The following is a 14,130-nucleotide window of genomic DNA, read 5'->3' as shown; positions in this document are numbered from 1 at the left end:
TTTATTGCTGCTGTTCTGTCATTGGCAACCTCAAAACAGTTTTCTTGTCAGTTGGGAGGTTGATTTCTCCACAACTGCCTTTCACCTCAAGCCTGATTCCAGACATGTGCCCACTGAAGCAAAACACAACATGATGATGTCACTATATTAACCCTCTCCTGGCCTGTTCCTTTTTTGCATTTTGCTGTAATTGAGTTGTTTTTTTTTATGTACAGCTTGTATCTGTGGGCAGCACGGTGGCGTAGTGGTTAGCTCTCTCGCCTTGCAGCGCTGGGTCCCTGGTTCGAATCCCAGCCAGGGCACTATCTGCAAAGAGTTTGTATGTTCTCTCCGTGTCTGCGTGGGTTTCCTCCGGGCACTCCGGTTTCCTCCCACATTCCAAAAGCATACGGATAAGTTAATTGGCTCCCCCTAAAAAAAATGGCCCTAGACTACAGTACTTACACTACATAATATATAGACATATGGCAATGGTAGGGATTAGATTGTGAGCTCCTTTGAGGGACAGTTAGTGACAAGATATATATACATTGTACAGCGCTGCGTAATATGTCGGCGCTATATAAATACTAAATAAATAATAATAATAATCTAATCTACAATGGGTTGATGATGTAAAGTATTATTTCTTACTGTGTGATATTGGAGATAAACTTTTATGTCCACTTGTTTTTAAGTATTTGAACATTACCTTTATAAGCAAGGGTGCTGCTTGCTGAATGTTTCCTTAAAATTACTTTAAGTGCATTTAAAAGGTAAATCTGATTACCTGTCATTTGACTGGAGGGGGATGATTGTCACTTATGTGAAGCATACAATTATAGCAGCTCAGTCCATCACTTTTTGTAATTTAATGGTATACCTGCAAAGAAGAAATGTGTCACATTTTCGTGTAACATAATGACAGAGGTTGGAAAAGAAAGATTATGTAAGTACAAGAAGTGAGGAACAGTTTAAACATTCATTTGGATTGTAGAATTGCTGCTCTGTCACTATGACTATGTCACTATGATTGGCATATTAAAGGTTGACAATGCAATACTTATTTATAACAGTCAGCACAATTCCCTTGATTACTCATAGGATTTACAGGAGTTAAGTTTGTGACACACAAACAAAAAATACGCTGGAAACTTGAAAATGTGATTTTGCAAGCTCTTTCAGTATGTAACATTGTTTAAATATTGAATCCTGAATTTGAGTAAAGACACAACCTAGCACTCAGAAGAAGAAATGCTCAATTATTCTACTGTTATAGGACAGTCTACCCAGCACATGTCATGGTTCCCATCTCTCCTTTCTTAGGCGCCCTGTACACTGCAAATCCATTTTGCGATTCCGATTCCGATTTGCAATTCCCATTTTTCCTGTATACAATCAACAGAAAACGGAGGAAAAAATGTAGCATGTAGTAATGATTAAAAATCTGAATCGGATGTAAAAACGGATTAAAAATCGGAATCGCAAGCAGTGTGCAGGGAGCCTTGATTAAGTATGACCCAGGCAAGGAAACTTAGCTATTCAATAGTAAAGTATGAAAACCTTGTGCACTCTGGTATACACCCAGCTCATTGGCACAATGAGTATATAAACACACTCTTTCCTGTAAGGTAGAGTGGAACAGCAAAATATGGGTGAATTTTAAAGGAGTATTATGGCAAAAAATTTATATTTCATTATTAAATTAAGTCATAGTTATAAAACAAAAAAAAACATTTTGCAGGCTTTTTTTGCAGACCCTAAAACCTGGGAAAAAAATCACACAGCAGAGAGAAGCCCCAGCACTTACTCAGCTCCCCGGGATCCAGTGCTGCAGTTCTCCCTCCTTCCTCCAGGTGGCAATGTAACCTTGTAGTGAGATAGTTGTCTGTCGTCATGATGGCAAACGGCGATCTCACCCGAGGGATGCAGATACATGGAGGAAAGGAAGGAGGATGGCTGCCGGCGTCTGGTTCCCCCCGGTAGTGGAGTAAAAACACCCGCTGTGTGCTATGCTCTGCACAGTCCTGCCAGCGGCTAGCACAAGTAATGCTCGGGGTTACTGCTCCTGGCTTGCTTTTTCCACACTGAGCCTGACTAGTGATAACTACTAAGGAGGTTAAGCATCTGGCACCCTATTGCCACAAATTTGCATTGCGGCAATTAGCTGAGCAGCAGCTAGTGCCGTCATGCCAAAATCACCTGTCTCAAAAGCTAAAAGATGCCATTATATTTAAAAACCTTCTGACTCCCTACCCCTCCTTGTGAGGCAAAACAGACTCCACAGCAATTACAGGTAGTCAGCAGGGATCAACTAAAAGGTCCTAGCTCACCACACACCAGCTTATCCTTAATTTAAGCTTTGTGGCTTGAAAAAGTGCAGATAGCCTGAAACAGCGGGCTGTAGCCACTGTACAGTATCATTTTATAATTCTATTGGAGAACTTTGCAGGTTTTTTTTGTTTTGAACTAAATAAAGATAAAGACCTGTTTTATAAAAAGAAGTTGCGCTGGTCTTAACTATGCTATCCTTGGATCATCCCATTTGGTACATGTGTCACAGACATGGGCACATATAAGATATATAGTTACATGGGTGCCACTGATTCACTATTGCTAATTTACTTTAACACTTTTTACTTTTACCCCTAATAATAACCTCTTCCAGATGCCTAACCTTAACTTCTCTCTATTTTTTAGCCTTTTCCTGATCCCTAAATCCTAACCCTAACCACATTTATAAGATCAACACCTTGCTGTCACCTAACCCTGACCACTGCTTAAAAGTTGGTCATGCAAAGGGGAAAAAATACCATAATTGCACCACAGAATATAAATATAATTCCTTTATTGATATGAATTAGGAGACATTTAAAGGGATACTGTAGGGGGGTTGGGGGAAAATGAGTGGAACTTACCTGGGGCTTCTAATGGTCCCCCGCAGACATCCTGTGCCCACGCAGCCACTCACCGATGCTCCGGCCCCGCCCCCCGTTCACTTCTGGAATTTCAGACTTTAAAGTCTGAAAACCACTGCGCCTGCATTGCCGTGTCCTCGCTTCCCCTGATGTCACCATGAGCGCTCGGCGCAGGCACAGACCATACTGGGCCTGCGCAGTACGCTCCTGGTGACATCAGCGGAACTGAGGACATGGAAACAAGGCGCAATGGTTTTCAGACTTTAAAGTCTGAAATTCCAGAAGTGAACCGGAGGCGGGGCCGGAGCATTGGTGAGTGGCTGAATGGACACAGGATGTCTGTGGGGGACCATTAGAAGCCCCGGGTAAGTTCAACTCATTTTCCCCCGACCCCCCTACAGTATCCCTTTAAGAACTATTAAAAAAAGGGAAAAGGGGAGGGCAGAGTGAAACTACACTCTGCACATGAAAAGTGAGGAACGTATAACAATTGAATAAAAATCATATATGTTTTAATACACATCTCTGATGATAATACAATGGATAACACTGTGCAAACTGTAGCATAAATAACACATGACTAACTATATGTATATACATCAGTCACATATATATTCTGTTTAAACATATGCATGTGAGGGAGGCAATTAAGTGCTGTGATTTATGTACAGATAGTGCACAAGCAAAAGTGCAGTGTGCATAAGGTGCGAAAAGAGAAATTCAAGGTGCAGAGGGAAAAGAGAGAAACATAAAGTGCAATGATCTGAGCCACGCACCAGCGTATACAGCATGAAAAAGTGTAACCAAATGCAAAGAAGCCCAAACAGTACTGAAGAGTCAGACACAGAAAAGTGCAATGCGCTGTCTGCCAAAGGATGGCAGAAAAGTGTGCAGATAAGAAACCTACCCCAAGTTCAGATAAGTGGCCACAAGTAGAGGAGCCAAAGAGCTAAATAGGCAAATGCCCCCCCCCCCCCCCCCCCAATGCCTGTTGTAGGATCCACCCACTTCTTTTGAGGCCATTTCCTAAAAGTTATCACCTCCCTCACCCTAACCTCCTGCATAACTTGAAACTTTTCTGATACCTAAACTAAACCTTCTAACTCCAACAACCAAAGCATCCCTTTACCCCTAATAATAGCACTCCTTAAAGATGCTTAACCCTAGGGCTTGGTTTACCTTTGCACGTTTGTATGCAGGCTTTTTTTAGGCATTCACTTTGCTTTTGATAGCATTTTCAAGTAGACATACATTGTTGGCAGTACTGCAGCTGTTAGGTCTACAAAGAAATCAATTTTCTTGTCTACTGCAAGTGTAGAATTAACAGTTAAGACTGGAAGAGCTAGGCTATTTAATATGATTAGATTGTATAGTGTTACTTTATTTAAGCATCTGTTGGGGACCTAAGTGAACTGGTGCCATCTGATCTGACATTGTGTCTTACTGCCTATTACCTGTATTATGTTGTCTGTCACCACTGTTAGCATTGTCTGTAACCTTATTTATTGTCCACCACTGGTCCAGTGCTGTGTAATATGTTGGCACTATATAAATCCAATACATAATAATATGCCTTAGTATCATGAAGCCTTAACTTACAGATGTAATACTTGACAGTCTACCTCATGAGTGTCTCTTTGCATGTTTTGCAATTAAAAAAAAAATTCTGATGTTTAAATGAAGTAATACTTTACATTCCTCTGTGTGTATATATATATATATAGAAATTCTGGTGTGGTAATCACCAGCGGAATATTTTTCTGAATAATGTTTAAAACTTTTTTAGTGTGCTGGGGATGTTGTGTACAAACCAAGGTATATGAAAAAGTTGACCTATAGAGCTAAGAATGCACTGTCACTGTATGGTGTCTCTCTTGAGATTTTCAAAAAAGAGCCTTAGCAATTCAATGGTAAAGTGAACATGAGTAAGGAATGACTTATATATATCACAGTATCTGTCTGTATCTGACAATGCAGGGACATCTTGTGGTTTCGATCATCAGATAGGTCTTGTTATCCAGGCGTGAGCCAAAAATAACATTGTCCCTGAATATAAGTTAATTGTTTTAGTGTGACCAGAACTGAATAGCAGTAACATTTCAAACACTCGCTTCACACATCCACCCATCTGACATATTCACGACTCATTGACCTGTATTAAAACTCAATGAAGGCTGAAGTCAAAGGTCCGTCAACACAGGAGCAGTTGAAAAAGTTGCAGCCAAAAATGGGCGCAATTGTTATTAATTGATATTTGTGGGCACAATTGTTATTTATCATAATATTGAAAGCCCTTATGCTATTTAGTGGGCGGCTGCAATTAAATTGAAATGTATTGTATTATTGTTAGGTTCAACATTATCTGTAATTTTACCGATAATGTAATACCGCAATTAAATTGTTATTTACCGTTTTTGTTAGTTAACATTGTGCTTAAATTGTTATTTACCAATATTGCTAGTAATATTGTTATTTAACGTTGCGCCTAAATTAGCTTGCAATGTTTTCAAATGTATACGTCAACACTACCCCTGAAAAAAGGTACCTATTGTACAATACAGGTGAATTGGAAATGTACGTATAATTGAGGTGATGTTCAGCTGGACATGGGGAAAAGCCAAAAGAAGGCTCTCCGCCTCATGGCACGTCACATCTCTCTGTGTGACTTATATAACTTGTTCAAAATTAGAAAATATAGTTCTTCTTGAAGTCCTACATTATCACTTTATATGTGAGAGCACTGTTTTTCTAGGCAAAAGAAACCTCATCAAGGTCAATGCTCTAGTCTTAACAAAGAAATCATGAAAACACATTATAATAAAACATCAGGAGCAGCTAGAAGAGTATTTCCTTGACCTGTTCCATTCAGATTATGTGCATGCAGCATTCAGCACATGGCAGCAGTGTGTGGACAGCTATTGCACAAACTAATGGAAACAGTTACATGTGATAACAGGCTATCGGGAATCTTCAAAAGCAGTAGTGTTTCCTTTTTATCACTGCAGTTCCAGGGTAAATTGGATTGCAGAGTAAAAGCTTTCATAGCTTCTAACTAGCTATGAATCTACTGTCACAGCTGTTACAGCCACATGTTTGTTTGGACTGTTCAGAGATTTTCCTACATGCCTCAAAATCTCTGCAAACAATCCCAGTATTTGCAGGACATGTGATACTTATATTTTACAACCTGAATGTTTATTAATGGCTGGTCTTGAAAATATCAGTTAATATAAGAAATAATAGGACAACATAGTGCAGCTCAAATGATCTGCATTCACATAACATTATATTTGTCGGTAAAATACAAAGTAAATCTTCAATTGCTCCTCTTACCTAATTCATTGATTGCTTGCATATATTTGGCAAGTTAATCTAGGAAAAAAACACTAGGGATGCACTTCCAAATTCCACGGATTTCTGATTTCCAATCAGAATATTGCATTACCGGGATTTAGAAACTTAAAGCCAATCAGAAGACTCAGAAGCATTGGACTAATCAGATAATGCAGAATTTTCCAGAGGAAATTTGATTACCACGGAAATTTTAGGCCAATCAGAAGACTCTGAAGTATTAGGTTAATCAGAGAATGCAGACGTTTGCCATGGTGGCCGATCATAGATAGGGATGCTCATTCAGATTCTGCGGAAATGCAATTTCTGAAACTCTGATTGGAAATTGCATTTCCACATCGGAATGCGGAAATCAGTAATGCAAGTGCGGTAGGCGGATTACCGCCGGAAATCGCGGAAATTTCAGGCGGAAATTCCGCCCAACTTTAACATCAATTTTCTCAAAAACTATACAGCCTTTTTGAAAACTTTTTTTTGCATCTTGTTCAGAACATTCTGTTTAATTAACCCTGAAAATTTGGTGTTTCTAGGACTTAAGGGGGCTTTGCTATTAACCGCTAAAATCAGCAGATTTTTACTGTAATGTAAAACCAGAAAATCTGCATCTGCCTATTTTCTGCATTGTACATTACAGTAAAAATCTGCCGACTTTAGCAGTTAATAGCAAAGCCCCCGTAAGTCCTAGAAACACCAATGCGGACATTGGTAGCGGAAAGCGGAATCGGTAATTGGCAATGGAGGAATGCGGATTTACAGCAGAATCGGAAATTGGCATTTCCGACCATCCGTAATCATAGATACGGTTTCTGCATAATAGAGGACATCCGCAAAAAATAGCACATTAATTCAATCAATTAAGCAGACATTACATTTATTTTATTTTAGACACACTGGGCCATATGCAATTACCTTTTTCTCCCAAGATTTCTCCTAGGTGATATTTTCCCACCTTGTCATAAAATGCTTTTTAAACCAGCAGCAAGCAAGAAAATGCTAATTTTGATAGTACTTTTTATACCACCTTTTAGGTACTTTTTCAATTGGTTAATACTTAAAAGTTATTTTAAAGAGAATATGAAATTATCTCCTAGACCAGTGTTCCTAGGTACAAAAGTCAGAGATGCCTACATCACAGGCATACATAAGTTCATTTACATGTTGGTGTTGTCTTTACTTCCCAGGGCAGGTGCTGAAACTGTTCTAGCAGTTCCCATCAGGTCCATCGAGGACTTTGATGCATTCAGATTGGCTGCTCACTGTCAGAAATTTCCTTCTCACATTGATTCTCCTATATATAGGGAGTGTTGTTGGTTACATTGACTGCACATCTTGAATAAAGACTGCAGAGCCTGAAACAGATGGCTGTCACTGGAACTTTAAACATGCTCCATTAAAGATCTGATTTTACAATTAAATTTGGTGGTGCCAACCAGTTGCTGCTTTCTGATATACTGTATATAGCATGCAACTGTTATTGGTGTTTGCCCTACTCATTTCAGTTTGCTCTGAACTACTGTTCTTTTGACCCCTTATTGTAGTAATCTACAGTTGTTTGTATTGTTTAGTATAAAATAATTGTTAAACCATTTTAAATATTGAATGTTTTCTGTTGTCTTTTTTGTAGGCCACATCATTGTGTTTCTTCAATGCACAAGTATGTACCAAAACTAGGTAAGTGACATGTTATTTACATCTCTAAACCACTAGTCTAAATACTTTAGACTTTGTCTACTACCTAGGTTCTCAATGTGCAGTACGCGTACCCCAGGAGGTACTTCTGGTGGTTCCAGGGGGTACTCGGCCTTGATAAACTTAACCAAAAATAACAAATTTAAAGTTTTAGAAAATGATAAGTCTTTTTTAGGTGGTTTGGGCACATGCTCACAGCCATGTATCACCTGCTTTGAGCACTGCCATAGTTGTAAGGCTGTAGTGGCACAGTGGGTTTTTTATGTACGGTAATTCAGGTGCAGGAAATAGTCAGACCCCAAATTATGTGTCCCTCCAAGTTGCTACAACTCGAAGGGGGAATAGTATTTCATGCCATGCGGAATTTCAGCAACAGCAGCGTGAGCCACCTGAAGTAATATGTACGCATGAATAAATACTAAAAAGTAGGTCAGAAAATGTGTATTAAACCACGTTGGAAAAACTAATTTTACATGCCTGTTTGCTTATAGTGGGTCAGAAATGTATTTGATTGAAAAAAACTCAAAAACATATATTGTGAGAAAAAGCATGAAAATTATTCATTTAATTGGGCCGATTTTGTTGTTTTAGTGAAACAGTCTTGTAATATTTTATGCATGTCTATTCATATCTGTAAATGGAAGCATTAGTTCCACAGTTAAAGCTGACAAAAAGATTCAAATCTTGTATGCAGGTACCAGGACTACGACAGTTGGACACCAAGTCTGTACAAACATGTTGTTAGCTTGCAGGCTAGGGATGTGTACTATTGCTTCTGAATAGGGCCAGTGGTGCATTGCACAATGGAGTGGGCGTGATGAGTAGGAGAAAGATGCTCTCTGCCTGAGCTTGGCTGAGATGATCTGCCAGGCAGATCGCTCACTAATGCATTGACAGGGATCGGGGACCACTGTACACATGCTAGTTTCTTAGCATAGGTGATCCTGATCAGCTGCTTTAGCCAAGAGCCATCTAGCATGTGCACAAGGCTTAAGGTTATTGAATGAATTTCATATTGGACCTTGTAGATCGTATTACCAATATTTGCTGATTATATTATGTTGTCAGTTGTTTATTTAAGAAATAATTTTGGGTATTTTTGTGCTTCCAGGGGCAATTGTTTGTTGTGTAGCGCTAGTCAAGTCTACAGGGAATTGTAAACTGTTAGTTAATTGTTTCTTACAGTATACAATTCAGTGACAACTGTATTTCACGGAAGTATTCTGTCAGCTGTTAACATGCAAATTTGCTTTGTAATTTGTGAATGGTGTGCAAGTAATCAGCTATTGTCTGTTCATCATCTCAAATGAAAAATGCCCTTTTACTGGTTACACTTTTAAAGATGGATTACTGAATTTAATTTCAAAGAGATGGAGGGCTTTTGTTTATTTGATAAACGATTAATAATGATTGATGTGATGTTTTATGAACAAGTGGCCTAGCTTTATTGACAGATGCAAATATAGTGGCCATCCTTATCACCCACTACTGGAGAGAAAATAAAAATTCCCATGTGCATTTGTCTTCTGTTTTTCTCCTCTATATGGATAATTGATATGAAGAATGGAGACTGATTTTTAGATGTTTTTTTTTTCTCTTTTACGTTGTCCATCTGTATACATTTAGTTTCTATGCTAGTGAATTTGGTACAGGCAGCAGACTATAGTATTTAAGATTGGTAATTTGATTTTACCAGTATTATACTATTAATAGATTACTGCTCGCATCAAACTCAACCTAGTACCTTCTCTCACATGAACCTGCCTGCTGCCGCAACACCTAACACTATCCCTCCTAGTATCAGTACACCTAACACTATTTCACTTACTACTGCTGCACCCAACACTTTCCATCATACTAACGTTGCACATAACACTATTCCCTTCTACTAATGCTAGTCACTGCCACTACACATACACTACCCCTCCTAGTCCCTACTAGTAAACCTGTACTACTAGCCTCATTGCCACTAATTCTAACACTACCCTTCCTTCTTCTACTTACAAATCATATTACCATTGTGGTGTTACTTTCCAAATGTGATACTACAGTACTGCTGCTGGTGAATCTACTGCCAAGAGCGCAGATTATAAGCAACTCGGTGCACCATAGCTGGAATAATTGCAAGCTATGCCGAGGACAAAGCCTGCCACCAAGGCCAAAAGTGAGATCTTTCTGTCTAACCACCATTTACAGAAATTAACCATTGCTCAAATAATCTACATGTCAATGTTAATGACTAGATAGAAGACAGTTTGATGTTCATACTAGTGTTTCATCTAGCCTTCCCTTCCCAGCACTGAATTAAGAGATCAGCTCAGTTGGATTTTCCTTTCCAATAGCTTCCCTGCTCAAATCAGCCAAGCCTACGTGTTTGTATTTAAACTACAAATATATACCCCCCCTTCTTCTACTTGTTGGTCTTAGCCCAGGGCGGCTGCCCTGACTGCACTGCCCAAGAAACGGCCCTGGGTTATTGCAAACATTCAGTAAATATAATTTAAACTAACTGAAAGCTAAATACGTGGTAACATTAACTTTCCAATAATCGTCTTCCATATCAATATGAGTGGACTGTTTTTTAATGATTGCACCTAAATCAGTTTTTTGCATTGAACAGTGCAGATATCTACAAATCAGATTAAGTGAGATAAGTTTCCTCTAAGATTGATGTTGGGACAGGGAGGATTCCGTATTCAATGAAATAGCATTTTGGATAATAGTTAATATGCTGTCTGAAACCTATAAAAATTAAATATAACAAACAAAGAAAAATGCATGTCAAGAGAACTCAAAAGGTACTTAGCTCAGCCCTTAACTAGGGTTGTTCGCTGGATTCCGCAGAATTGAGATTCCGACGATTCCGGTCAGAAATTGGCGATTCCGTTCTGTCGCATCGGAACGGAATTGCTATAGCGCTAAATGGTAATTCCGGAATTGCTATGCGGAATTACGTCGGAATGCGCATTTTTTTTAAGCCAATCAGAAGGAAGACCCTAGACTGAAGCTTATAAGTTAAAGCAACAGGATTTCTGCATGAAAATCAGAATTTCTGCACCAATTAGAGTCTCAACAATAGCCAACCAATCCTACTTTCGCAATTAGCTCCCTAGCTACCTATATCAGCAGCCATCCCACCCAGTTTGTAAATAAGAGAGGTGTGCAGTCACGAAGCTTGTGGGTTACAGTCTGGTGTTGGAGAGAGAGGAGAGACGGACTCATATTAGTTGTTTTAACATAAAACAAAAGTCTTTTTAAAGACTGTATATAATCCAAAAGTCTTTTAAAGACTCTGTGAGAGAGAGTTAAAAAGAGTGTGAGTTATAGTACTAGCTAGGTGTATTTGTGAGATAGTGACAGATAGATTGTTAGTTTGAGTGATAGATTGTAGTGTAGTGTGCTAGACAGTAGTTGCTGTGTGGAGAGGGTTAGACAGAGCCAGCCAGGCCGCAGGCTTAGTGTTTGACAGAGTGAGAGTGAGTTAGGTGATTGATTAGTTGAGTGTAGTGCATTTTTTTTGTTTTCTAATTTATTTATTTTTGTTTATTTAGTTTTTTTGATTTATTTTCTTTATTTCACTCCCTTATTTTCTCATCTGTTCTGTTGCTCATACCCCTTCCCCAATAATGTTTGTGGCCCCAAATTAATGGAGCGAGAGCAGCAGCAATTTCCTGCCACTCCTAAAAGGAAATGGAGTGATGGAGTGATGGATCACGTCAAGTACGTGATCAGGTTGAGGGTGGCAGCAGCAGCAGGAAGCGTTCCCCCCTGGTCAGAGATGTCTTCCCTGTGTTCGCAGCACGCAGGAAAATTTTGACAGAGCAGGAGGCGAAGAGAGTTGTGTATTATTTAGATCAGGAACCCTCTACCCAGTCTGAGGAACTTGAAGCTAGTTGCAGCAGCACCAGTAGTGGCTGCCAGGTTCCTCATGACCAGAACCTGACCGCAGCTGCTTCTCTTGATGAGGTTGCTTCCTCCCAGTACTCCACTCCAGAAGTAAAGCACACCTACATCGCTGAGAGAGATGTGGAGAAGGTTTGGGAGGAGGCATTGGAGGAGACCATGGGACCAAACTCCCAAGAAGTGGTGGGTTCTGTGGTGACAGAAATGGCCACTGTGTTTTCTTCATCCAGTGTCACCAGTCAACATCATCATTACCACCACTCAACTACAGAGGTGTTTGGTGGCCAGGTGGAGGGTCCAGAAGAGTCATTTATTGAACTGGATGATATTTTGGATGATGAGGTGGCTGATCGAACGTGGTTGTCACCAGGGGTGCTCGGATACCCCTTTTCAAAATCCGAATTGATCCGGATCCGTATACCCAGATATCTGGATTCGAATCGTATATCCGAATCCAAACTTTTTGTTATCCGAGTAAACTCGTATATCTGAGCCCAATATCCGTCCGTATTCGGATATCCGGATAGAAAACCGGAAGTGACCTGAAAATGGCTTAAAATGCTTCCAAAAGTCTCTTCAAGTGGTCAAAATCCCTTTCGGAGGTCTCTCTCTCTCTCTCTCTCTCTCTCTCTCTCTCTCTCTCTCTCTCTCTCTCCTCTCTCCCTTCGAAATGGATTTTTGCCATTGAAGGTGATTTTGGCTTCTGCTCGGATATCTGAACTAACTATCCGCCCGGATTTCGGATTTTAGATAGGAAATCCGAGTTTGTTGGATAGTGCTATTCGGATTTTAAAAAATATCCAAATTGCTATTCAAAGTTTGGATAGTGGAAAAAGTTCGGATTATCTGGGTAGTTCGGATATCCGGAATTTGGATGAGCACTACTGATTGCCTCCTGTTGGTTTAGGCAATAGCAGGCATGAGCAGCTTGTAGAAACAAAGCAGACGGTTGGCCAGCAGCCTGCAAGTGCTTTCCCATCTGTCAGTACCTGCCACCAGTCCAATGCTGAGCATCGAGGTGCTAGAACAGTTTGCACCACTGTTCCATGTGCATGCACGTCCCCTGCATGGAATTATTTTACTGTTCTGGAGGAGGATGAATCCAGGGCAGTCTGTTCTGTGTGCTGTAAATCGGTGAGCAGAGGCAAATCGGGCACCGGGTTCGGCACTTCAGGGCTGATAAGCCATTTGCACAACCACCACAGACGGGAATATTTAAAAAATTACAATAAGATGGGTGGAGGAAAAGCAGCAGCCACAGGCCCCTCCTCTTTTTTTCTACTCGTCCTGTCCCTATCCAACCTGCTCAGTCCCACTCTACTTCAAATCCCTCTGCATGCCAGGCTGGTAGAGGACTCCAGACCTCGGCAAGCACCTCATCATCACCTTTGTTGGTTTCCTCTGAATCCCCAGTGTTCCAGCGTCAGGCCTCTGTGCCAGAAATGTTGCGGAGGAAGCGGATGCTCCCTGCAAGTGATCCTTTTGTTGTAAAAAAGAATGCGGTCCTGGCAAGACTTTTGTGCCAACAGCTTCTGCCCTACCAGTTTGTGGACTGTGCCCCCTTCTGCAGACTGATGAACAGTATTGCTCCACAATGGCGGATCCCCAGCCACCATTATTTTGCCAGAAATGCTATCTCTGCCCTTCACCAGCACATCGTGGAGTGTGTCGGCCGTTCTATGGATCACGCTGTCAGTGGCAAGGTGCACTTCACTATGGATGGCTGGGGCAGCAGGCATGGACAGGAAAAGTATCTAACTTTTACCGCCCATTGGGCCACCCTCCATGGTGCTACTGAGGCGGGTGCAAGATCTGGGGCATCTCAGCTGGTGGTGCCGCCACGTGGGTTGAAGGGGAGGCCTGTTCCACTTCCCTCTGCTACCTGTTCTGTCCAAGGACAGTCTGCCATTGCTGAGCCTCCCAGCAAGTGGTCCCGCTCCTACACTGGTCTGCAGCACCATCGATGCCAAGCAGTGCTGAAAATGGAATCCATGGATGAGAACAGGCAAACCGGATCTGTAATCCTTGTAGCCATACACGATCAGATTTGGCAGTGGCCGACCCCCCGAAAACTGGACACAGGTGTAGTGGTGTCTGATAATGGTGCCAACATGCTGGCCACCATTTCGGAAGGTGGCTACACTTACTTACCTTGCTTGGCCCACGTCTTCAACCTTGTAGTCCAGAAATTTCTATGAACTTTTGATGGGTTGAAGGACACTTATCAGCCAATGCCAGATACTCCTTCTAGCAGCAGCAAGACCAGCGGACAAAGTGGTCACTATCAGCG

The 14,130-nt window shown here is 40.9% G+C and overlaps 1 protein-coding gene across 3 annotated transcripts in view; it reads left to right on the top strand.

The window, feature by feature from the left end:
- CDH12 (cadherin 12) overlaps positions 1-14,130 on the top strand; it is a 1,227,746-nt gene that overhangs the window by 364,510 nt on the left and 849,106 nt on the right. For all 3 annotated transcript variants that reach the window (XM_068236731.1, XM_068236730.1, XM_068236729.1), the window contains exon 2: positions 7,873-7,919. The gene's annotated coding sequence lies outside the window, so the exon portion shown is untranslated. The remainder of the gene's footprint in view (positions 1-7,872; positions 7,920-14,130) is intronic.

The sequence above is a fragment of the Hyperolius riggenbachi genome, chromosome 5, assembly GCF_040937935.1.
Source record: "Hyperolius riggenbachi isolate aHypRig1 chromosome 5, aHypRig1.pri, whole genome shotgun sequence".
Taxonomy (NCBI): domain Eukaryota; kingdom Metazoa; phylum Chordata; class Amphibia; order Anura; family Hyperoliidae; genus Hyperolius; species Hyperolius riggenbachi.
Note: the sequence above shows the minus strand (reverse complement) of the source record. Positions and strands in the feature narration are given on the sequence as shown.